Genomic DNA, 23,934 nt, shown 5'->3' with positions numbered 1-23,934 from the left:
GCGAGGGTCGGGGTGGGGGCAACGGCCGTCTGAAACGGTGAGGAGGACAGGGAGATGGTCGCTACCAATAGGCTCCAGGACATCCACCGTAATGCGACCAAGGATTGGGGGAGGAGAGGATAACATCGGGAGTGGAGTTGGATTCGGAACGGGTGTGCTGGGTAATGGGGATGAGGTCGCCTTGAAGGGAGGAGAGGAACCGATGCCACCGCCATAACTGGGCAGCGGAGCGACTATGGATGTTGAGGTCGGCGGCGATCACATAGGAGGAGAAGGTACGGTCGATGTGGGAGAGGAAGTCGAAAGGAAGAGGGGCGTTGGGGCGGACATAGATGGTGGCACAGGTAATGGTAAGGCCGGGGAAGAAGAGACTAAGGATCAGGTGTTCGGTGGGGTCGGGAAGGAGAGGCTGGAGCCGAACGGGGATCTGGCGGTGGTGGCCAATGGCAACTCCGCCACGCGCAACTGGGAGGGGATTATCGGAGCGGTGGAGGAGATAGGGGGAGGTGTGGATGGAGTGGTGGGGTTGGAGGAAGGTTTCATTGAGGAGGAAGGCATCCACACGGTGGGTAGCAAGGGTGTGCAGGAAGAGGTTCTTGTTGGCGGGAAGGGAGCGGATATTGTTGAAAAGGATACGATGCTGTCGCGCCATGATAAGGACTTATACGAGGGTGTCAAGGCGGGAGAAGGTGAAATGGGCCTGGTTATTGGAAAAGGTGGCGTACATTTTAAGGTGGAATATGGAACGGGCGGCGAGGGAGATCTGTTGTAAGGTGTGGGGGCGCTGAAAGGGATGGACGTTTTGGAGGACAATGGTGAGAAACCTGATGATGTCCTCAGCAGTGGGGGGGGGACGAAGGGAATTGCCAGGAGGGGTGGGGGCGTCCAGGGGACGGACAGGTACGGTGAGTTCAGGAGTGGTGGGAGGGGGTCGGGCTTTACACTTTTGGGAGTAGGTGGGGTGGGGGAGGCTGCAGGTATTACAGGAGGGAGGGGATTGGAGGTTGGGGCACTGCCGGAGGAAGTGCGCTTGCCGACAGTGCGGGCAGGTGGGGGCCTCGCGGCACTCTGCTGTTGGATGTGCATTGTAGCGCAGACATCTCTGGCAGCGCAGGGATTGAGGGGGGGAACGGGAGGGGTCGACCTTGTACCGCTGATTGAAGAGGAGGGCACCCTCCTTCAGGAGACGGTCAATGGAGGGGGCGTCCTCAGAGAAAACCCGCATAAGGCGGGTGGGGCCTGTCGCGTTGAAAATGCGGCGGACTGCCCGCACCTCCAGGGTGGGATGGGCCTTCAGCTCCGCCAGCACCTCCTCCTCCGTGATCGACGGGCTAAGCCGAGTGATTACGGCGGTGAGGGTCGACGGGCGACGCGGGGGTTGGGGTTGGCGGGTAGGAGATGGGGAGGGAGCAGGGGTGAGGGAGGCGTGAGGACCAAAACGGGTGATGGGGAGGCGGGAGAGGATGTCAGTATGGAGGGTTGGGCTGGGGGAGGAGATAAGAACAGAATCCCGTCTGGGAGTAAGGAGAGAGATGGGGGCGCCAGGGAAATGTTGGCGGAGGAGGAGGGAGAGATTCCGGGCCTCGAGGAAGGAAGGATCGGGACGGGACAGGAGATATTTGTAGAGACCGGGTGGGGAGGAGGAGGAGGAGGAGGGAGCGGGGCCTGGTGGGGAGACGTCCATGGCATTTTGGGGTGGGGATGGGGGGCGGGGTGGAGCCTTTTTAGGAGCAGAGGAAGTGGAGGCGCCACTAGGGCGTTTGACAGCGGCAGATGGGCGGGTGGTGACATGAGGGACGGGAACGATGGGGAGGTGGTGGGAAGGGACAGGTCCCAGCACGGACGCAGCAGTCGGCGCCGGAGATAGTGACTGTGACGGTGCAGGCGAATGTGGCAGTGATGGTGATGGTGACGATGATGACGGTGGTGGCGGTGGCGGTGGCGGCGGTGATGGCGATGGCGACAGGGAGAGCTGGGTGTGGGCAGTGGCCCGACGGGCCACCACCCTAGCCGGAGCTGCAGTGACAGGCTGGGGGAGTGGGGGGAAAGGATCAGAACGAGAGGAAGAGGCGGGAGAGGGGGCGACAAAGAGCGAGGGCGAAGGGATAGAGAGGAGGGGAGGGATGGAAGGAGGGGGGTGGGACTGGGCACACCAAGTGATAGTGGTGGAGGCGGCGGAAGGGGACGTATACACGATGGCGGTGGTGGTGGTAGTGACGGTGGTGGTGGGGGCGGACATGACGACAAGAAGAAGAAAGAAAAAACAGCACTAAAAGGACAGGACACACACTGGGAGACGACGGACGGCGACGGCGACGGCGACGGCGACGGCGACAGGCAGGGACGCTGCTGCCGCGGACGGGGCCGGGGCCGGGGCCGGGGCGGCGGCGGCGGCGGCGGCTGCTGCTGCTGCTGCTGCTGCCACCGGAGGGCTGGCTGGCTGGCTGGCTGGCTGGCCGGATGGCTGGCTGGCACCTGGAACCCCTAGCACTTCGATTAGCGCGAAAATGGCACTATCGAAGGGCGGTAACCTTGCGGTGTACCGCCGGAGATCCTTTCCCTTATGCCCTTTTTTTTTTTTTTTTTTTTTCATTTATTGAATTTCAATTCCCCCCGAAGGGGGGCGGGCTGGCAGCAGCTTAGTACGCCGCTCTTCAGCCGACAGATTTTGTGACAAAGAGCAAGAGAACAAATAAGAAAAACAACAGGCGATAAAATTGGAGACTTAGAGAGTAACAAGGCGAAAAGAAATCGTGGAACTTAAAACAACAACACAGGGATGATGACGCTAATAAAAATACATACGAAGGAGACAGGGAAAACAATAGACAATTAAAAAACACGGCGACAGTCTGGATTCTGTTCGCAAAGGAAATAAAATTCACACCGAGCGACAGCATGGTTTCTGTCCGCAACACGAGAAAGACAAACAACACTGAATAGTCACTGGAACACTGCACTAAACAGTTGGCAAATGTGACACCACAGTCGAGAGCAGATGGGGGGAAACTGGACAGAAGATGGGAAAACGAAAAAGGGGGGGAAAGGAGAGTAAAAGCGAAGGGGGGAGCCGGGAAAGGAGCTGAAGGAGGATGAGGACCCATAAGAGGGGTGGGGGGCAGACGCGACAGGGAGTGGGGTAGGCAGAGGAGGGGAATACAAAAGGACTAGGGGGGGAGAAGGGAGGTAGGGAGAGGTTTAGTGGGGGGAAGAACAGGACAGAAGTGGGGGGGGGGGGAGAGGGAGCCCAGGGAAAGGACAGAGGAAAGGAGGGGGATGGAGGATCAGAGTTGATAGGAAGGATAAATGGAGGGAGAGAGGGCATCATCCGGGAGGGGGAGTTGATGGAAGCCACCTCGGGAAAAGAGATGGAGGGTGTAGAGATGGAGGGTAGGGGGGACACAACGGTGAAGACGTGGCAGGGGGCGGGGATGGGAGAGGAGAGGAGCAACCAGAGGGTGAGGGGGTTCAAGACGGCGGGAGGTGTAGAGGATGCGGATATGTTCGAGGAATAGGAGCAGATGGGGGAAAGGAATGAGATCATAGAGGATCCGCGTGGGGGACGGGAGGCGGATACGGAAGGCGAGGCGGAGTGCATGACGCTCAAGGATCTGGAGGGACTGATAGAATTTGGGGGGGGGGCAGATATCCAGGCAGGACTGGCATAACAGAGGATGGGACAGATTAAGGATTTGTAGGTGTGGAGGATGGTAGAGGGGTGCAACCCCCATGTCCGGCCAGAGAGGAGTTTGAGGAGGCGGAGGCGGTTGTGGGCTTTGGATTGGATGGATCGGAGATGAGGGATCCAGGTGAGGTGACGGTCAATGGTGAGGCCAAGGTAGGTGAGGGTGGGGGTGAGACGGACAGGACGTGCGCAGACAGTAAGGGAGAAATCCAGGAGCCGGAAGGAGCGAGTGGTACGACCTACGATGATTGCCTGGGTCTTGGAAGGATTTAGTTTCAGGAGCCATTGGTTACACCATGCAGCAAAAAGGTCAAGGTGATTCTGGAGAAGGTGTTGGGACCGTTGGAGGGTAGGAGCGAGGGCGAGGAATGCGGTGTCATCAGCATATTGCAAGAGGTGCACTGGAGGGGGGGGGTTGGGGCATATCTGCCGTGTACAGGAGGTAGAGGAGAGGGGAGAGGACAGAGCCCTGGGGCACACCGGCAGAGGGGTAGAAGGTGCGGGAATTGGCATGATGGATGGTAACGTAGGAGGGGCGGCGGGAGAGGAAGGAGGCCACCAGACGGATGTAGTTGATAGGAAGGGCGTAGGTTTGGAGTTTAAACAGGAGACCGTGATGCCAGACACGGTCGTAGGCCTTTTCAAGGTCAAGTGAGACAAAAATGGCGGAGCGACGGGAGTTAAGCTGGAGGGAGAGGAGATGAGTGAGGCGGAGGAGTTGGTCATCAGCAGAGAAGGAAGGTCGAAAGCCACATTGGGTGTTTGGGAGGAGGTGGTTTTGGTGGAGGTGGAGATGGATGCGCCGGGAAAGGATGGATTCCAAGAGCTTGCTGAACACTGACGTGAGACAGATAGGACGATAGGAAGAGGCATCAGATGGAGGCTTATTAGGTTTGGAGAACATCAGGATACGGGAGGTTTTCCACAGGTCGGGATAGAAGCCAGTGGCAAGGATGACATTGTAGAGGGCGGCAAGGAGGGAAAGGAGGGAGGGAGGGCAGTGTTTGAGGTAGCGGTAGGTAACGCAGTCGTGGCCGGGAGCAGTGTTGCGTTTAGTGCGGAGTGTGAGGCTGATGTCCTGTGTAATGATGGGAGTGTTAAGTGCAGATGGTGGGGTGTGGCCCAAGTACTGGAAGCTAGGAGCAAGGGGAGGAACAGAGGTATCCGTACGGTCCATGACATCAGGGAAGAGGGAATAATCAAAGTGGGGATCATCTGGGATGGAAAAAACATCAGAGAGGTGGGAGGCAAAGTGGTTGGCCTTACTGAGGTTGTCAGGAAAGGGACGGTCATTAAGGAGGAGAGGGTACTGGGGGGTGGGGCGGTTCCCAGTAAGGCGGTGGAAAGCAGACCAATACTTGGAAGAGTTGATGGGGAGCGTGGTGTTGAGGTGTGTACATGTCTGGCGCCAGGCTCGGCGTTTCTTCGCAACAAGCAGGTTGCGGATGTGTCGCTGTAATTGCCGGTGGCGGGTAAGTGTATCCCGGTCACGAGTGCGGAGAAAAGAGCGGTAGAGGCGGCGGGACTCCCGAAGGAGAAGGACGGCCTGTGGAGGCAGGGCAGGGCGGTGAGGGTGGATGGCTTTGGTGGGGATATGGGTGGCGACGGCGTCAGATAAGGTCTGGTGCAGGAAGGCAGCAGTGGGAGAGATGTCATCAGGAGACTGGAGGGTAAGGTCGTGACTGTCAACCTGGGTGTGAATGGAATCCCGGTAGGCATCCCAGTTGGCACGGGAGTAATCATGGACAAGTTTAGGAGGGACGTCAGGACGAGGAGTGTGGCGGGGATGGCGACCGGTAGAGATAGTGAGGAGGACAGGAGCATGGTCACTGCCAATGAGGTCAAGGACATCCGCGGTGATGCGCCCAAGAAGGTTGAGAGAGGCAAGGACTACATCAGGAGTGGTGTTGGATTCGGGCCGGGTGTGCTGGGGCAGGGGAACCAGGTCTCCCTGGAGAGTGGTGAGAAACTGATGCCACCGCCGGAGGTCGGCAGGATCACGGCTGTGGATATTGAGGTCAGCGGCAATCACGTAGGTGGAGAAGGTGCGGTCAATGTGGGCCAGGAAATCGTATGGGATGGGGGTGCGAGGGCGGACATAAATGGTGGCACAGGTGATGGTAAGGGCGGGGAAGAAGAGGCTGAGGGTGAGATGCTCGGCAGGATTGTTAAGGAGAGGTTGGGGCCGGACTGGGAGGTGCTTGAGGTGGCCTATAGCAACTCCGCCACGTGTCAGAGGGTACGGGTTATCGGTGCGATGTAGGGTGTAAGGGGCAGTGGAGACGGAGATACGGGGCTGAAGGAAGGTTTCATTGAGGACGAAGGCATCCACGCGGTGCTGACGTAGGGTGTGGAGGAAGAGGAGTTTGTGGGTGGGCAGGGAGCGAACGTTGTGGTACAGGATACGGTATGGTTGTTGTACCATGGGAAGGGAGAGTTAGACGAGGGTGGTGAGGGGGGTGAAGGTGAAGTGGGCCTGGTTGTGGGAGTAAGTGGCATAGGTGGTAAGATGGAAGATGGAACGGGCAGCAAGGGCGATTTGGGAAAGAGTGTGGGAGCGCTGGAAGGGGTGGATGTTTTGGAGCACAATGGTGGTGAAACGGATGATGTCCTCAGCAGTAGGGGGAGGGCGGAGCGAGTTGTTGGGGTGGATGGGGTCATCAACAGGACGGACAGGGACGGTGAGCTCAGGGGTTACTGGTGGAGGTTTCGCTTTACACTTCGAGGAGTAGGTAGGATGGGGTTCATTACAAGTGTTGCAGGAGGGGGGAGAGGTGAGGTTGGGGCAATGCTTGAGGAAGTGGGAAGCTTTGCAGTGGGGACAAGTAGGGGGGTTCTTGCAGGCAGAGGTAACGTGGTCGTTGTAGGTGAGACAGCGTTGGCAGCGGTAGGATTGGACTGGGGAACGGGAGGGGTCCACCTTATGGCGCTGATTGTAGATGAGGGCTCCCTCGGTGAGGAGGCGGTCAATGGAGGAGGAGGATTCAGTGAATATCCGCATGAGAAAAGTCGGCCCGGCATCATTGAAGATGCGACGGGCCGAGCGGATTTCGATGTCGGGCCGGGAGTTGAGTTCCGCCAACACCTCAGCCTCCGTGATCACGGGGCTAAGCTTCGTGATCACAGCGGTGAAGGTCGGCGGACGTCGGGGAGGTTGAGGCTGACGGGGAGAGGACGGGGTGTGGTAGGGGGTGAGGGTTGCACGTTGGCCAAATTGGATACGAGGGATGCGGGAGAGGAGGTCGGTGTGGAAGGAAGCATTGGGGGATTTTATGAGGACCGAGTCCTTGCGAGGAATCAGTTGGGAGATGGGAGCATTGGGGCAGTATTTCCGGATGGCGAGAGTGAGGGAGCGGGCATCAAGGAATTGAGGGTCAGGATTGGAGAGAACAAAGGTGTGGGTGGCAGGCGTGGCGGGGGCGGGGGTCGGGGCCGCGTCCATGGGAGTGGGTGGGTCACGGGGATTGGGGGTTTTTTTGGAGGAGACTTCATGGGAAGGGTCAGCATTCGGGCGCTTGGAAGGTTTCGTGGACACCACTGGGTGGGGAGGGGGCAGGGGGACGGGTTGCAAGGGGAGATGGCGGGGGGCAGGACCACCCTGAGCAGCGGAAGACGCAGACGGTGGGGGTGTGGGTGTCACTGAGACTGTGGAACGTCGAGCAGAGATCCGTGCTGGCTTGGAGCCTGTCGGAGGCGGTGCGGGGAGCGGCGGAAAGTCAGTAGCTGTCGAAGGGGCGACAGTGATAGGGGAAGAGGAGTTGGGGTGGGTACAGCCGAAAGTGGCGCAGGGGTGAGGTGGACAGGGAGAGAAGGAAGGACGGGAAGTGGGGTGGAGGATGAGCTCCATGTGATGGTGGTTGGAGCAGCGGAGGAAGAGGTGAAAATGATAGTGGTAGTGGTGGTGGGTTGGGACATGGTGGCGGCGCGCGAGAAGGGCGGCGGCGGCGGCGACCAGACGGCGGCGGCGGCGGCGACCAGACGGCGGCGGCGGTGACCAGGCGGCGGCGGCGGCGGCGGCGGCGGCGGCGGCAGGTGGCGAGCACCGGCAGGCGGCGACCAGGCGACGGCGGCGGCGGCGGCGGCGGCGGCGGCGAGGACCGGCAGGCGGCGACCAAACGGCGGCGGCGGCGAGGACCGGCAGGCGGCGACCAAACGGCGGCGGCGGCGGCGGCGGCGGCGGCGGCGGCGGCGGCGAGCACCGGCAGGCGGCGGCGGCGGCGAGCACCGGCAGGCGGCGACCAGGCGGCGGCGGCGGCGAGCAGTACTGACGACGAGCAGACGGCAAGGCAAGGGTGGGGATCTTCCACGTCGAGGGTGCACCCTGAGAGTAGCCCAGGCAGTGAAACTCTGCATCGAAGAAGTGAGGGAATCCAACCCTCGAATGTTCCTTATGCTTTTTTTTTTTTTTTTCATTTATTGAATTTCAATTCCCCCCGAAGGGGGCGGGCTGGCAGCAGCTTAGTACGCCGCTCTTCAGCCGACAGATTTTGTGACAAAGAGCAAGAGAACAAATAAGAAAAACAACAGGCGATAAAATCGGAGACTTAGAGAGTAACAAGGCGAAAAGAAATCATGGAACTTAAAACAACAACACAGGGATGATGACGCTAATAAAAATACATACGAAGTAGACAGGGAAAACAATAGACAATTAAAAAACACGGCGACAGTCTGGATTCTGTTCGCAAAGGAAATAAAATTCACACCGAGCGACAGCATGGTTTCTGTTTGCAACACGAGAAAGACAAACAACACTGAATAGTCACTGGAACACTGCACTAAAAAGTTGGCAAATGTGACACGACAGTCGAGAGCAGGTGGGGGGAAACTGGACAGTAGATGGGAAAACGAAAAAGGGGGGGAAAGGAGAGTAAAAGCGAAGGGGGGAGCCGGGAAAGGAGTTCAAGGAGGATGAGGACCCATGAGAGGGGTGGGGGGCAGACGCGACAGGGAGTGGGGTAGGCAGAGGAGGGGAATACAAAAGGACTGGGGGGGGGGAGAAGGGAGGTAGGGAGGTAGGGAGAGGTGTAGTGGGGGGAAGAACAGGACAGAAGTGGGGGGGGGGGAGAGGGAGCCCAGGCAAAGGGCAGAGGAAAGGAGGGGGATGGAGGATCAGAGTTGATAGGAAGGATAAATGGAGGGAGAGAGGGCATCATCCGGGAGGGGGTTCCTTATGCCTTTTTTTTTTTTTTTTTTCTTTATTGTAATTTGGACACCCCATACAAGGTGGGCTGGCAGCGGAACAGTGTACTCCGCTCTTCAGCCATAAGCAGTACAATAAAAAAGAAAGGGAGACAGACAAGTAACAGAATGGCGGTTTAAAAAACAGGAGATACAATAGTTAAAAAACATGAAGCCGTTCACACTTGATGAAACAAATAAGAAAAACCGTCGGCACTGGGCACAAACACTGACGAGGTAGACGACACACGTGAACGAAGGAGCGTGGACGGCGAAAAACACTGAGGCACAGACACGACGGCACAGACACTAAAACGAGGGCGATGATCTCCGGCGCGCGAAAGTTCACGAGGCGTGTGCGAGTCCGGGGACCTGCCAAGAGAGGAGGGGGAGGAGGAGGAGGAGGAGGGGGAGTGGGAAACCGAGAGGGGAGAGCAGGGACGCCACGGGCAGGGGAAAGAGGGGGGAGAGAGGAAGGGGGAGGGGAAGCCCGGAAGAAGAGGGGGTAGGGAGGGGAAGGGGGAAAAGGAAAGAGAAGGGAAGGGAAGAGAAAGGAGGGAGGGTGCCGAAGGGAAAGGACCCCAGGAGGGAGGGGGGGCAGGGTCAAAGTTGATAGGAGGGGTAGATGGAGGGGACGAGGACATCATCAGGGAGAGGGAGCTGGCGGAAACCACCTTGGGAGAGGGTAAGGAGGGTGGAGAGATGGAGACCAGGTGGGACGTGGGAGTACAGGCGCGGCAGCGGGCGGGGGTGGGAGAGGATCGGGGAGACGAGCGGGTGAGGAGGATCGAGTTTACGGGAGGTGTATAGGATTCGTATCCTTTCGAGGAAGAGGAGGAGGTGGGGGAAGGGGATAAGGTCATACAGGATCCGCGTGGGGGAAGGGAGACGGATGCGATAGGCAAGGCGGAGAGCATGGCGTTCAAGGATTTGGAGGGATTTATAAAAGGAAGGGGGGGCGGAGATCCAGGCGGGATGGGCGTAACAGAGGATAGGGCGGATGAGGGACTTATAGGTGTGGAGGATGGTGGAGGGGTCCAGACCCCACGTTCGGCCGGAAAGGAGCTTGAGGAGACGGAGTCGGGAACGTGCCTTGGCTTGGATTGTCTGGAGATGGGGAGTCCAGGAGAGGCGACGGTCGAGGGTGACGCCAAGGTACTTAAGGGTGGGGGTGAGAGCGATGGGACGGCCATAAACGGTGAGATAGAAATCAAGGAGGCGGAAGGAGGGAGTGGTTTTGCCTACAATGATCGCCTGGGTTTTGGAAGGATTGACCTTGAGCAACCACTGGTTGCACTAAGCAGTGAACCGGTCAAGATGGGATTGGAGAAGGTGTTGGGAGCGTCGCAGGGTGGGGGCAAGGGCAAGGAAGGCGGTGTCATCGGCAAACTGGAGAAGGTGGACGGGGGGTGACGGCGGCGGCATGTCCGCCGTGTACTACAAGTACAGAAGGGGGGAGAGGACGGAGCCTTGGGGCACACCGGCGGAGGGGAAAAAGGTGTAGGAATCGGTGTTATGGATGGTGACATAGGAAGGACGGCGGGAGAGAAAGGAACCGATCAGACGAACGTAGTTAATGGGAAGGGCGAAGGTTTGGAGCTTGAAGAGGAGACCGGAATGCCATACGCGGTCATATGCGCGTTCGAGGTCAAGAGAGAGGAAGATTGCGGAGCGATGGGAATTGAGCTGTTCGGAAAGGAGATGAGTGAGGTGAAGGAGAAGATCGTCGGAAGAGAAGGACGGCCGAAAGCCACACTGGGTAACGGGGAGGAGGCGGTGCTGGCAGAGATGCTGGTGGATGCGGCGGGTGAGGATAGATTCCAGGACCTTGCTGAAGACCGAGGTAAGGCTGATGGGACGGTAGGAGGAGACGGCGGACGGCGGTTTGCCAGGTTTGAGGAACATGAGGATACGGGAGGTTTTCCACAGGTCGGGGTAGTAACCGGTGGACAGGACTACATTGGAGAGCCTGGCCAGGGTGGAGAGAAAAGAGACAGGAGCTTCACGAAGGTGACGGTAGGTGACACGATCGTGACCAGGAGCGGTGTTGCGTTTGGTGCGGAGTGTATTGATGAGATCCTGTGTGGTGATGGGGGCATTAAGGTCCGTGTGTGGAATGTTGTCCAAGTACTGGAAACCAGGAGCGAGGGGAGGGACAGAGGTGTCAGTTCGATCGCGGATATCTGGGAAGAGGGAGTAATCGAACTGGGGATCATCAGGGATGGAAAACACATCGGACAGGTAGGAGGCAAAGTGATTGGCCTTACTAAGGGCGTCAGGGAAGGGGTGATCATCGTGGAGAAGAGGATAGTAGGGGGAGGGTTTAGTTCCGGTAAGGCGACGGAAGGCGGTCCAGAACTTGGACGAGTTTATAGGGAGGGTAGCAGTTAAACGGGTGCATGTCTGTCGCCAGTCCCGGCGTTTCTTGGCCGCGAGCAAATTTCGAATGTGTCGCTGTAGTTGCCGGTGGCGTCGTAGGGTGTCCGGGTCACGCGTGCGGAGGAAGGCACGGTAGAGACGACGGGATTCACGGAGGAGGAGGACGGCCTGTGGTGGTAAGGTAGGACGGTGGGGGTGGATGGCAACAGTAGGGACGTGGGCCTCCACGGCCTCAGACAAGGTCTGCTGGAGAAAGGAGGCGGCATGGGTGACATCATCGGGACGGCGGTAGGCGAGAGGGTGGCTATCGACCTGAGTGGAGAGGGTATCCCGGTAGGCATTCCAGTTGGCACGGGAATAGTCATGGATGTACTTAGGGGGAGGGTCATGACGAGGGTCGGGGCGGGGGCGACGGCCGTCTGAAACGGTGAGGAGGACAGGGAGATGGTCGCTACCAATAGGCTCCAGGACATCCACCGTAATGCGACCAAGGAGGTTGGGGGAGGAGAGGATAACATCGGGAGTGGAGTTGGATTCGGGACGAGTGTGCTGGGGGATGGGGATGAGGTCGCCTTGAAGGGAGGAGAGGAACCGATGCCACCGCCGTAACTGGGCAGCGGAGCGACTATGGATGTTGAGGTCGGCGGCGATCACATAGGAGGAGAAGGTACGGTCGATGTGGGAGAGGAAGTCGAAAGGAAGAGGGGCGTTGGGGCGGACATAGATGGTGGCACAGGTAATGGTAAGGCCGGGGAAGAAGAGACTAAGGATCAGGTGTTCGGTGGGGTCGGGAAGGAGAGGCTGGAGCCGAACGGGGATCTGGCGGTGGTGGCCAATGGCAACTCCGCCACGCGCAACTGGGAGGGGATTATCGGAGCGGTGGAGGAGATAGGGGGAGGTGTGGATGGAGTGGAGGGGTTGGAGGAAGGTTTCATTGAGGAGGAAGGCATCCACACGGTGGGTAGCAAGGGTGTGCAAGAAGAGGTTCTTGTTGGCGGGAAGGGAGCGGATATTGTTGAAAAGGATACGATGCTGTCGCGCCATGATAAGGACTTATACGAGGGTGTCAAGGCGGGAGAAGGTGAAATGGGCCTGGTTATTGGAAAAGGTGGCGTACATTTTAAGGTGGAATATGGAACGGGCGGCGAGGGAGATCTGTTGTAAGGTGTGGGGGCGCTGAAAGGGATGAACGTTTTGAAGGACAATGGTGAGGAACCTGATGATGTCCTCAGCAGTGGGGGGGGGGGACGAAGGGAATTGCCAGGAGGGGTGGGGGCGTCCAGGGGACGGACCGGTACGGTGAGTTCAGGAGTGGTGGGAGGGGGTCGGGCTTTGCACTTTTGGGAGTAGGTGGGGTGGGGGAGGCTGCAGGTATTACAGGAGGGAGGGGATTGGAGGTTGGGGCACTGCCGGAGGAAGTGCGCTTGCCGACAATGTGGGCAGGTGGGGGAATCGCGGCACTCTGCTGTTGGATGTGCATTGTAGCGCAGACATCTCTGGCAGCGCAGGGATTGAGTGGGGGAACGGGAGGGGTCGACCTTGTACCGCTGATTGAAGAGGAGGGCACCCTCCTTCAGGAGACGGTCAATGGAGGGGGCGTCCTCAGAGAAAACCCGCATAAGGCGGGTGGGGCCGGTCGCGTTGAAAATGCGGCGGACCGCCCGCACCTCCAGGGTGGGATGGGCCTTCAGCTCCGCCAGCACCTCCTCCTCCGTGATCGACGGGCTAAGCCGAGTGATCACGGCGGTGAGGGTCGGCGGGCGACGCGGGGGTTGGGGTTGGCGGGTAGGAGATGGGGAGGGAGCAGGGGTGAGGGAGGCGTGAGGACCAAAACGGGTGATGGGGAGGCGGGAGAGGATGTCAGTATGGAGGGTTGGGCTGGGGGAGGAGATAAGAACAGAATCCCGTCTGGGAGTAAGGAGAGAGATGGGGACGCCAGGGAAATGTTGGCGGAGGAGGAGGGAGAGATTCCGGGCCTCGAGGAAGGAAGGATCGGGACGGGACAGGAGATATTTGTAGAGACCGGGTGGGGAGGAGGAGGAGGAGGAGGGAGCGGGGCCTGGTGGGGAGAAGTCCATGGCATTTTGGGGTGGGGATGGCGGGCGGGGTGGAGCCTTTTTAGGAGCAGAGGAAGTGGAGGCGCCACTAGGGCGTTTGACAGCGGCAGATGGGCGGGTGGTGACAGGAGGGACGGGAACGATGGGGAGGTGGTGGGAAGGGACAGGTCCCGGCACGGACGCAGCAGTTGGCGCCGGAGATAGTGACTGTGACGGTGCAGGCGAATGTGGCAGTGGTGGTGATGGTGACGATGAGGACGGTGGTGGCGGTGGCGGCGGTGATGGCGATGGCGATGGCGACGGGGAGAGCTGGGCGTGGGCAGTGGCCCGACGGGCCACCACCCTAGCCGGAGCTGCAGTGACAGGCTGGGGGAGTGGGGGGAAAGGATCAGAACGAGAGGAAGATGCGGGAGAGGGGGCGACAAAGAGCGAGGGCGAAGGGATAGAGAGGAGGGGAGGGATGGAAGGAGGGGGGTGGGACTGGGCACACCAAGTGATAGTGGTGGAGGCGGCGGAAGGGGACGTATACACGATGGCGGTGGTGGTAGTAGTGACGGTGGTGGTGGGGGCGGACATGATGACAAGAAGAAGAAAGAAAAAACACAGCACTAAAGGGATAGGAGACGACGGGCGCTGGCCGGCTGGCCGGCCGGCTGGCTGGCTGGCTGGCTGGCTGGCTGGCCGGCCTGCCTTTACGATACTTGAATGGGTACAATTTTTTTTTCTGCGTTTGGTAATAACTATATACGTTCTCAAGAGAGCTGATACACTTACCAATTTTGATTTTAAGCAATTTCTTATGAGGTAACACATGTAGTTGTGCTGCGTAAGACTGCAGATTTTTATTTTCTGTGTCATAGCTGAGAAGTAACGGTGGCGCCGCACGGTGGTTATACAGCGAAGTGCTTTGCCGCCAGCCCGGTTAAAGAGAAGGCGTGATTAGTTAGGTCCAGACTCCAGTGAGTGCCATCTGCCATGCAAACGTCAGACATGCGCTGAATGGTAGATAGGCGAAAGTTCTTCGTTTCAGTATTCACTTTCGTGGGAACGTACGCAACATCTGTGGGCAACAGACTTTGTTATTAACTTTAGTTTCATTTATATTTACCACTTGTTATTATCTCTCATTGAACCTATGACTATGAAATTACGGTACTGTCATTCATCTGCATCCGATTTTAACGAGTCGCCGCTTCGGCATTAGCAGTGCAGAAATTTTTCGTCTACCTTTATTGTTGTTGGCACGAGCTGTGTGAGCCCTTCTTTCGTACAAAATCTATTTATGTTCATGTAATACTGTAATAACTGCAGCCAGCATTTCCATCCACAATTAAATCTTGAAATATACATTAACCTGTTACAAGCACTGAATTATCAAAACATGCCTACAAAAAAGAATTGCTGTAACTTTGAAATATAGAGACTAGCCAGAAACCACTTCAGAACACATGGTTTCCACCTAAACAAATGTGGCAAGGAGATTATCTGCAATAGACTGACATTCCTGACTATTATGGGAGACAATAAGAAACCAAAAGTCAGAAACCATAAACAGATGCTTATAAGCAATTGGATCAAGACAAACAAGATGGGAAATAAAAAGAGTAATAGTGGCCATCCAATGCAAACTACACTAGACAAATGAGTCACGAAGTCACAGAGATGACACACAAACTCCCTGACCCCTCAAAAATGGTCAGGAACCTGAAACGATCCATAATGTGATGGTGAACATTATCGAGACAGCCCTCCAAAATGACAATGTGACGCCTCAGCAGTGTGATGTGCATGTGGATAGTTTCCAGGACCACCTGGAAAATGAGCCCTCTGGCAAGGACGACCAACAGAGCCAGCACAACTGCTTGGAAGTCAACATATCTGGAATACAGCACAATTTAAACTGAAGGCCAGTGACTCAGTAAATATGACTTCGAGCCCCCTGAGTAAACCCCCCCCCCCCCCCCCCCCACAACCAACCTGAAAATCTATTGTCACAACGACCAATCCTTAAGCTACAAAACTGTTGACTTACGCATTTTGCTGTCCAGTAAACTCAGTGACATATCAGTAGTATGCCTAGCAGAGCACTGGCTCTGCACTGATGTAGTTGAGTTAATGTCACTTCTTCTTCTTCTTCAGTAGCGTTACAGCCCTTGATGAGTCTTGGCTTCTTCAACAATCTTCCTCCACTCTTCTCGGATATTTGCTGCTCTTTTCCACCCCCAGACTCCCATATTGGTGATATCCATTATTACCTCGTCAATCCATCTTCTTCTAGGTCTCCCTTTTCGCCTAACTGAATGGATCATACATTCCATCATTTTCTTTGGAATTCTATCCTCTGCCATTCTCTCCAAGTGTCCCAGCCATCGTATTCGCTGTGATTTGACAAATTTTACTATGTCCCTGCCTTGTATTAACTCTTGTAATTCGGCATTGTAGCGTTTTCTCCAGCCTTCTTCTCCCTTATTGGCCAATAGATTTTGTGTAGTATTTTCCGCTCAATGCTTCTTAGTGCATTTTTAACATGTTCTGTCTACGTCAATACCTCTGAGCCAAGTGTGATAACTGGGCGGACTAGGGAATTGTATATTAGCAGTTTAGTTTTTCTTGTAACAAGGCTATTTTTGAACAGCTGCATATTTGCAAAGTAAGTTCCCTTTCCTGCTTGTATTCTTTCCCCTATAGCCTTTCTAATACTGTTATCATTTGTTATTAGGGCTCCCAAGTAGTTAAAAGAGGACACTCCATTGAAGCATTTCCCATTGATGTTTAGATTTGTAGGGGTTCTTCTAGCCTCAGATTGTGACATTACCATATATTTTGTTTTGTTTTCATTTACTATGAGGCCAATATTTAAGGCTTCTGTTTCCATTGCCTGATATGTTTCTAGGAGTGTAGGCCTATTGGTATTTCTTCGCACTGTAGCAATGTCATCAGCATATGCACATATCTGCCTAGTTTTCATAAATATGGTGCCTCTTTTGTTGATTTTATCTACCACACTATGCAGGTCTATATTGAATAGGACAGTGGAGAGACTATCCCCTTGCTTCACACCTTTATTAAAGTCAAAGCTTTCACTTGTTCTGCTAAGGACCTTTACTTTTGCTCTTGTCTCTGTCATTGGCATTGTCATTCTGATTAATCTTATTAATTTAGCACATATACCAACTTCTTTCAGTACTCTGTATAGTTCTTGCCAATTTGTTCTGTCAAAGGCTTGTTTGCAATCGATGAATAGGAAATGCAGATCTATATCATATTCATAGAACTTTTCCATCATTTGTCTTGTCACAAATATTTCTTCAGTTGCTCCTCTGCCTGGTCGAAAGCCACACTGATATTCCCCTAGTATGCCTTCTGCACACTTCTGTATCCTTTCGTTTAATTTACTTGTGAAGATCTTATAAGTCGTACTTAGGAGTGTTACACCTCTATAGTTTTCACATGCTGTTCGGTCCCCTTTCTTATAAATGGGGACTATTATTCCAATTTTCCAATTATCTGGCATAGTTTCTGTTTCCCATATATCTGATATTAATGTGTGCAGTTCCTTTATTACAGCTTCACCACCAGTTTTTATTAATTCAGTAATTATGCTGTCTTCCCCAGGGGCTTGATTGTTTTTTGACTTGTGCACAGGCTGGGAGACCTCTTGTAGTGTTGGCTTTCTTGCCTCATTGGTTTCATTGTCTACTTCCAGCTCCACTCTTCCCTCCTGTGTGGCTGTCTCTTCATCTTCTTGGCTGGTGCTTAGTGTATCTTTGAAATACTCTGCCCATCTTCCCACTATCTGCTCTTCCTCCCTTACCACTTTCCCATCTTTACTGGAACAGGCCATTGTTTTTGGTTGGAGTCTATTCTTCATTTTGCCTATGGCATGATAGTACTTTCTTATTTCACCTTGTTCCTTTAGTTCTTCTAGTTCTTGAAATTTCTTCTTATTCCACTCTCTTTCCTTTCTCTTGCACAGTCTGTTAGCTCTTCTCCTGAATTCTCTATATTGTTCCACATTATTTCTGGTTTCTCTCTGTCGCACTTTTGTTCTTGCCCTGTTGCTTTCCTCTATTGCTGACCTGCAATCTTCATCAAACCATTCCTGGGTTTTTCTGTTCCTTCTTATGCCTATTATTTCCTCTGCAGCATCCTTAATGGCTTTTTCAAACCTGTTCCACATTTCATCTACTCCTACTGTGGTCTCTTCATTGCTCAATTTTCTGCTTAGTGTTACTTGGTATTTTTTTACTTCATCAGGGATGTTCAGTTTGTCTGCATTCCATTTCATCATCTTCCCCATTCTGTTGCCATTTGTTAGTGACAGTTTCTCTCTGAAGACTGATTTTATCACAAAGTGGTCTGAATCACAGTTTGGTCCTCAGTTAATCTCACTATCAAATTTCATATTGTGTGAACACTACTCCAGATCAAATGATGGACATGGTAGCGTTGCTATCTTCATAAAACTACACACTGAATATAGCCCACTCCCTAAACTAAAGGAAATAGGAACAGAGAAGATCTTTGAATGTGCAGCCATAAAGCTTACAGATCTAAATCTAATTGCAGCTACAATTTACCGTCCCCCCCTCCAGTAGTATTAGTGATTTTGTGTTACAAATGGTCTTGTTTCTGTCCAAAATAAGTCAGCGGAAACAGGATGTAATTATATGTGTTGACTTTAATATAGACTTTCTCACCCACAACAGAAACAGGGAGACATTGATTAACATTGCAAAAACTTATAATCTGCATGGCCTTGTAAATGAGTCCACTAGAATAACACCCACATCCAAGACAGCTCTAGATGAAATTTTTGTTAATAGGAATAAACTTAACCCAACATTAGAAGTAGGCTTTTACAATGCAGGATTCAGCAACCACCGAGCTATCATTCTAAAGGTCGATGTTAGCAAAGATACCTCAAACCCAGTCCCACCTAAAACTTTACGAAGGTTTTTCACTCAAGATAACTTGAACAAGCTAAATGCCCTCCTTAGTATAGAAAAGTGGACAGCAATGTACACAGCCAATGATGTCAACATGAAATTCAACATATTTCTTGACACAATGATCCACCACTTTGAAGAGGCTTTTCCACAAAAACCAGTAAGAATAAATAATAATAAGGGAAACAAGACTTGGATTACACCAGGTATAAAAATCTCTTGCAAACATAAAATAATACTCCACATGTTATGTAAACAAAGTAGTGACTCCCCTCAACTAACAGAATACTATAAAAACTACACATGTATCATAAGAAGAGACAGGCAAAAAGGATGCAAAATGATGAGTACATTGACAAATCCAGCAATAAAGTAAAAGCAATGTGGAATATTATAAAAAGGGAAACAGGGGAAAACAAAGCTACAAACATGAACATAGAAATCAAACTCAACAATGAAACTATATGTAATCCCTTAGTTGTGGTGAACTCTCAACAAATTCTTAGCAAGCATCGCTGAAAATTTAGTCAAAAACAGTCCTAACACAAAGTACCGACCAGCAAACCAAAAATATCACACATCTGTAGAGTCAATTTTCATTACCAAAGTCACTGAAAATGATGTTGCAAAAGTCCTCAGAGAGTTAAAAAAGGCATATTTTGCTGGAATTAATGTTATCCCAGTAGCTGTCATCGAAAATTGTGTACACACAATTACTGAACCATTAACTCATCTCTGTGACCGTTCTTTCCAGGCAGGTACTTTCCCTGAAGCTCTGAAACTTTCTAAAGTAGGCCTAATTCCTGTCTTCAAAAAAGGTATGAATAACTACAGGCCTATCACAATCTCATACTGCTTTTCTAAAGTTTTTGAAAAAATAATGTACAAAAAACTGATGGATTTCATTGAAAAGAAAGGTTTACTAAGTTTAGCTCAACATGGGTTCAGAAGCAACAAATCTACTGAAACTGCAGAATATGATTGCATAAATATGCTATTAGATATGTTAGATAAAAGCAGCCTATAACAGACATATTTCTGGATCTGTCAAAGCCTTTTGACACTGTTGACCACAAAATATTGCTGAAAAAAATAGAACACTATGGTATCGGAGGAATTGAAAACAATTGGATTGCTTCATTCCTAACCAATCAGATGCAGAGAGTCAGCATGAAATACACTAATAGACAAGCCAACCCAATAACCGAAATCCTATTAAGTAATAAAACTGTAAAGCAAGGTGTACCACAGGGCTCAGTATTGGGACCTCTACTTTTCCTCCTGTTTATTAATGACTTGAGCCTGAATGTAGATGCACACAAAACAATAATATTTCCTGAAATCATGTGCTAGCCTGAAAACACTAACCAAGGTGTACTATGCTTACATAAAAGCCCACCTACAATATGGTGTGATATTTTGGGGAAATTCTCCAACTGCCCTAAGCACATTCAAAACCCAGAAGAGAGCAAACCCAGAGACTCCTGCAAACACATCTTCAGAAAGTTGGAAATCCTTATACTGCCTTGCCTATATATTCTCGAGACTCGAAAATTTTTCAGAAACCACATAGTGCCAACTGCCTCCAGAGTGGTAAAAAATAATGAAATACATAAACACAACACTAGGAAAAACTCAAATCTGCATGTTTTACGTACAAACACCAACTGTGTAAAAAGGACGCTTTCCACATGGGCCTCCAACTGTTCAATAATCTTCACACTAGTATTAATTCCATCGAAGACAATATAAAATCTAGCTAAGCTGTGAAGTCATATTTGTTGTGTAGCTGATTTTACTCTGTAAATGTATACCTAGAACACTAATCTTGCTATTTATGTTAAACTGAAAACATTGAGCACTGGAGTGAAGTAAACTTAACCAATATAATACATTAGGATACTGTAAGCTAATATATGTTAACTATGTTAACTGATATTTTCCGACATCTGTAACACACCGTGTACCATGAGATCACATGGAATAAATAAATAAATAAAAAGTCATGAACCAACAGTAAAAATTAACAGAAAAACACACAACATCAGAATTAGGTATTTTATTGTGATGCAGTTTATTTTATTTTAAAGTAATGTACAACTACCAGTTTTTCCGAATTTCCCTCCCCCCCCCCCCTCCACCCTCCTTACGAGCGCCCCATCCAGACTGGGGTAGCTCTGCTTGTAGAACTGCTGAGCTAGCAATCCCTACGCCCACATATTTCCTCGACCTAAAATACATACCATTAGAAAGTTAAGCCTCAACAGTGCCGTCAATCAATGAGAATTGAGCTACCATCAACCAACGATACCGTATAGCGTGAATCGACTGTAAATTAATTTTTGGCGTTAACAAAACTTTTATTGTGTGATCGGAGGAATAAAAGGAGTTTTAGTTACGAAACGGTTGGGAGTTGCAAAAGGTACAATTCGTACCTGTTCGGCAAATAGTGAAACTTTGTTTGCTCCCTCCTTTTATGCCCAAAAAGCCTTGATATTCAGAGATATTTAATGTTTTGTGTTTGCTTGTTAATATTGTAATGTGGAATTGGTTAAATGCCCGGTAAAAATTAACGTCTGCAGCAGTGTAAACATCATGCATTAGTGAAAAATAGATGAGAATTCGTATCCCCACAATCGAATATTCGCCATGAGCTTTAATACAGTATTTTGTATATGTAGGCCTAACTTGATGTTGTATGGTGGAAGGTATTAAAACCTTGGGTATAGTGTATTTGCAGTGTAGGGTGGGTTTTTTCCATAACTCTTGCAAAAACTTTTGAATTTGTGCTCTCTGTAAATTGGGTGAATTTCTGAAAGGCTGACGATAAAAAAAAATCATTGATTGATACTTTAACTGTGCATCACTAGTATATATACAACTGGGGATGAAATGTGTGTCATTAATGCTAGGAATTACCGGGTATGTAGATACATAATATCAGTTTATTAGTTACTGCTATAACAATCATGGGGTGAGAAAACACAGAAAAGCACACACAAAAAAAAGAAGAAAACTTCCAAGTATGATTATTTAACAATCATTACTTCAACACCCCTCACCTCAATTTGATACTTCCATTAAGTATCTGCAAATTTCACTAATCCTATCTTTGGACACGGTCTATTGAACTGTGCACTCATAGTAGCTTTTGTTGAATGTCTGCCTCTCATTCCTCATAGCTGATGTGTTGAAAATTCCGATGTCTTTCGTTAAGCAGCTGATGTATGAGATCGAATTTAATATTCACATGCTTCAATCCTCCAAGTTCCCACTTCTGTAATAGACACATGCATGATACAGTGTTCAGTTTTCATAAATATTTTAAATTCTTCAAGAAGATTCGTCAGCCACAGGGTATCTGTGTAGCTGTTGCTGAAGCAATATGTTATGCTCCTGACTCCTTTTAGCCCAACAAACAGTATTTTGAAATACCTGGACTATGTATGCTGTTGTAGATATTCAATCTTCTTCACTTGCCCAGTCAGAGACGAACACTTGAAATTCCCTTTTTGTGACACAGATGAATGTCAAGTGTTCCTTTAATACACTTAATTTTTACTACTTCTTAGTATCAATGATTTTCCAGCAATTCGAATATAATCTACATACAGTAGCAAATAAGTATTATAACCATCAGTGTTTTTAACAGAGAGACATCTATCAACTTCAGATTTTCGAATCCTGATTTCCTTCATTAAACTGTCAAATTTAAAGTTCTAAGTTCTTGATTCCTGCTTCTGCCCATATAAAACATTGTTGAGTTTGCATACAAGTCCTTCCTTACTCTTTGAAACTTGTGGAACTTTTGTATACATTTCTTCAGTCAGTTCTTCATGCAGGAATGCTTTTTGTACAGCCATTTGTTCCATAAATAAATCATGTTCATTCACCAGATTAACAAATGTTCTCACTGTTGGAGTCAAGCAACTGGAGCATATGTCTCCTCATTGTCTTGTCTTTTTTACCTGAACACAACCTTTAATAACTGAATGTCCCTTATATTTTTCAGTATTTTCAGATGCATCTCTTTCTACTTTGAACACCCACATACTGTTAATGACTCTCTTATTTGCTGGAAGTGGTGCAGTTCCGTTAGATGACAGAGTCCAGGTCTTCCGTTATTGTTTTTGTCCATTCTTCTTCATCATGGTGACACTTCACATCTTCTGACTTCAGAGATAAGTTATTCACAAATGCTTCTGCATTCAAGGCTAATACCACATAATTTTCAAAGGATCTAGGTTTTCATGTTGTTCTACTGCTTTTCAGCAGCGGCTCCTACTTTCTTCACTTCTTCTGAAGTGAAGGGCTCTGAGCTATCTTCAACAGTTTGTTCGGATTCCTCAGAGTTAGTTTCATTCTGATGATATTGTCATCTGCTATATTATGTGTTATGTTGTCCATTTGAAAAGTCTCCTTAAAGATCCAGTCACCACTACTTTGACCCTCAAATAGAAAATTACCTTCTTCAAAAATTACATCATTACAAATGCAATCTTGTATTGTATGGGACACTATAATCTGTAACCATGTGGACAATATCTCATCATTAAATATTCTAATCACCTGGTGCGAAAGTTACAAGCCTCTAGTTCCTTTGGAATGTGCAAGTATGCATCACACCCAGACACACACAGTTTCTTCAAATTTGGCTTCCTTCCATACCATAGCAATGCTGGAATTTCTCCGTGTATAGCTGAGGTTGGAATGCAGGTAATGATAGAAACAATTGCCAGTACCGTTTCTGACCAAAATTGCTTTCCAAGTTTGCATCCAATGAAACTTTTCAATGATAGTATGATGTGTCATTCTGCCACTCCAGTTAGCTGAGATGTGTACCTTATGGTTAACTAGAGCTGCACTCTGATTCCTTCAAAGAATTTCATCATTTCATTTGAAATGTTTTCACAACCATTGTCACATCTAAACCAGCTGATCTTCTTCTTAAAATGAGCAGTAGCCATCCCATAGCATACTTTAAAATAATGAAACACCTCAGGCTTGGCTGAAGAGAGTAATCTGTTGTAAAGTGAGTACAGTCATCAGTGAAAGTCACTATTTATTTATTTCCATCAAAAGAAACAATCACTATAGGACCAAGCACATTATTATGTATCCATCCAAATTGTTGTCTGGCTGAAACACAAGACTGAATATGTGGTAATTATGTCTGTTTACCATCTGTGAAGGTCAAACATTTGTTAATGGGTTTATAAAACTTTATGATAAGTGTCCTAAGCACATATGCCACAGCTCTACACCACTGTCAGAAACACAGCCACGCCAAATAGAACTCTTAGTATGTTTGAACAAAAGGGTATACATGCCTGAAACTCTTCTTTGAGCTACAACTTTATTATCCTTTTGAATTGAATACACTGAATTTTCCAAATCAATGTAGTGTCCAGTCATCTCTAGTTTACACACTGACAAATTATTTAGAAAACATGACACTGTAAGAACATCTTTTATTTTTATTTCAAATTTATTTCCAGATAAATGCCTTCACTATCAACTACTACAACATTTCTGGCAAACAAAATTGTATCTGTTTTGGCAACCTTTGTTCTATTGGATTTTCCAGTTCTTTCACATGCATCATAGGAACAGATTCATTAATCAAATGTTCTGTTGCCACAAGTTCAGAAACAACTCTACTTTGCTATCTGCAAAACCTCCA

Source organism: Schistocerca piceifrons, chromosome X (genome assembly GCF_021461385.2).
Source record: "Schistocerca piceifrons isolate TAMUIC-IGC-003096 chromosome X, iqSchPice1.1, whole genome shotgun sequence".
Taxonomy (NCBI): domain Eukaryota; kingdom Metazoa; phylum Arthropoda; class Insecta; order Orthoptera; family Acrididae; genus Schistocerca; species Schistocerca piceifrons.
Note: the sequence above shows the minus strand (reverse complement) of the source record.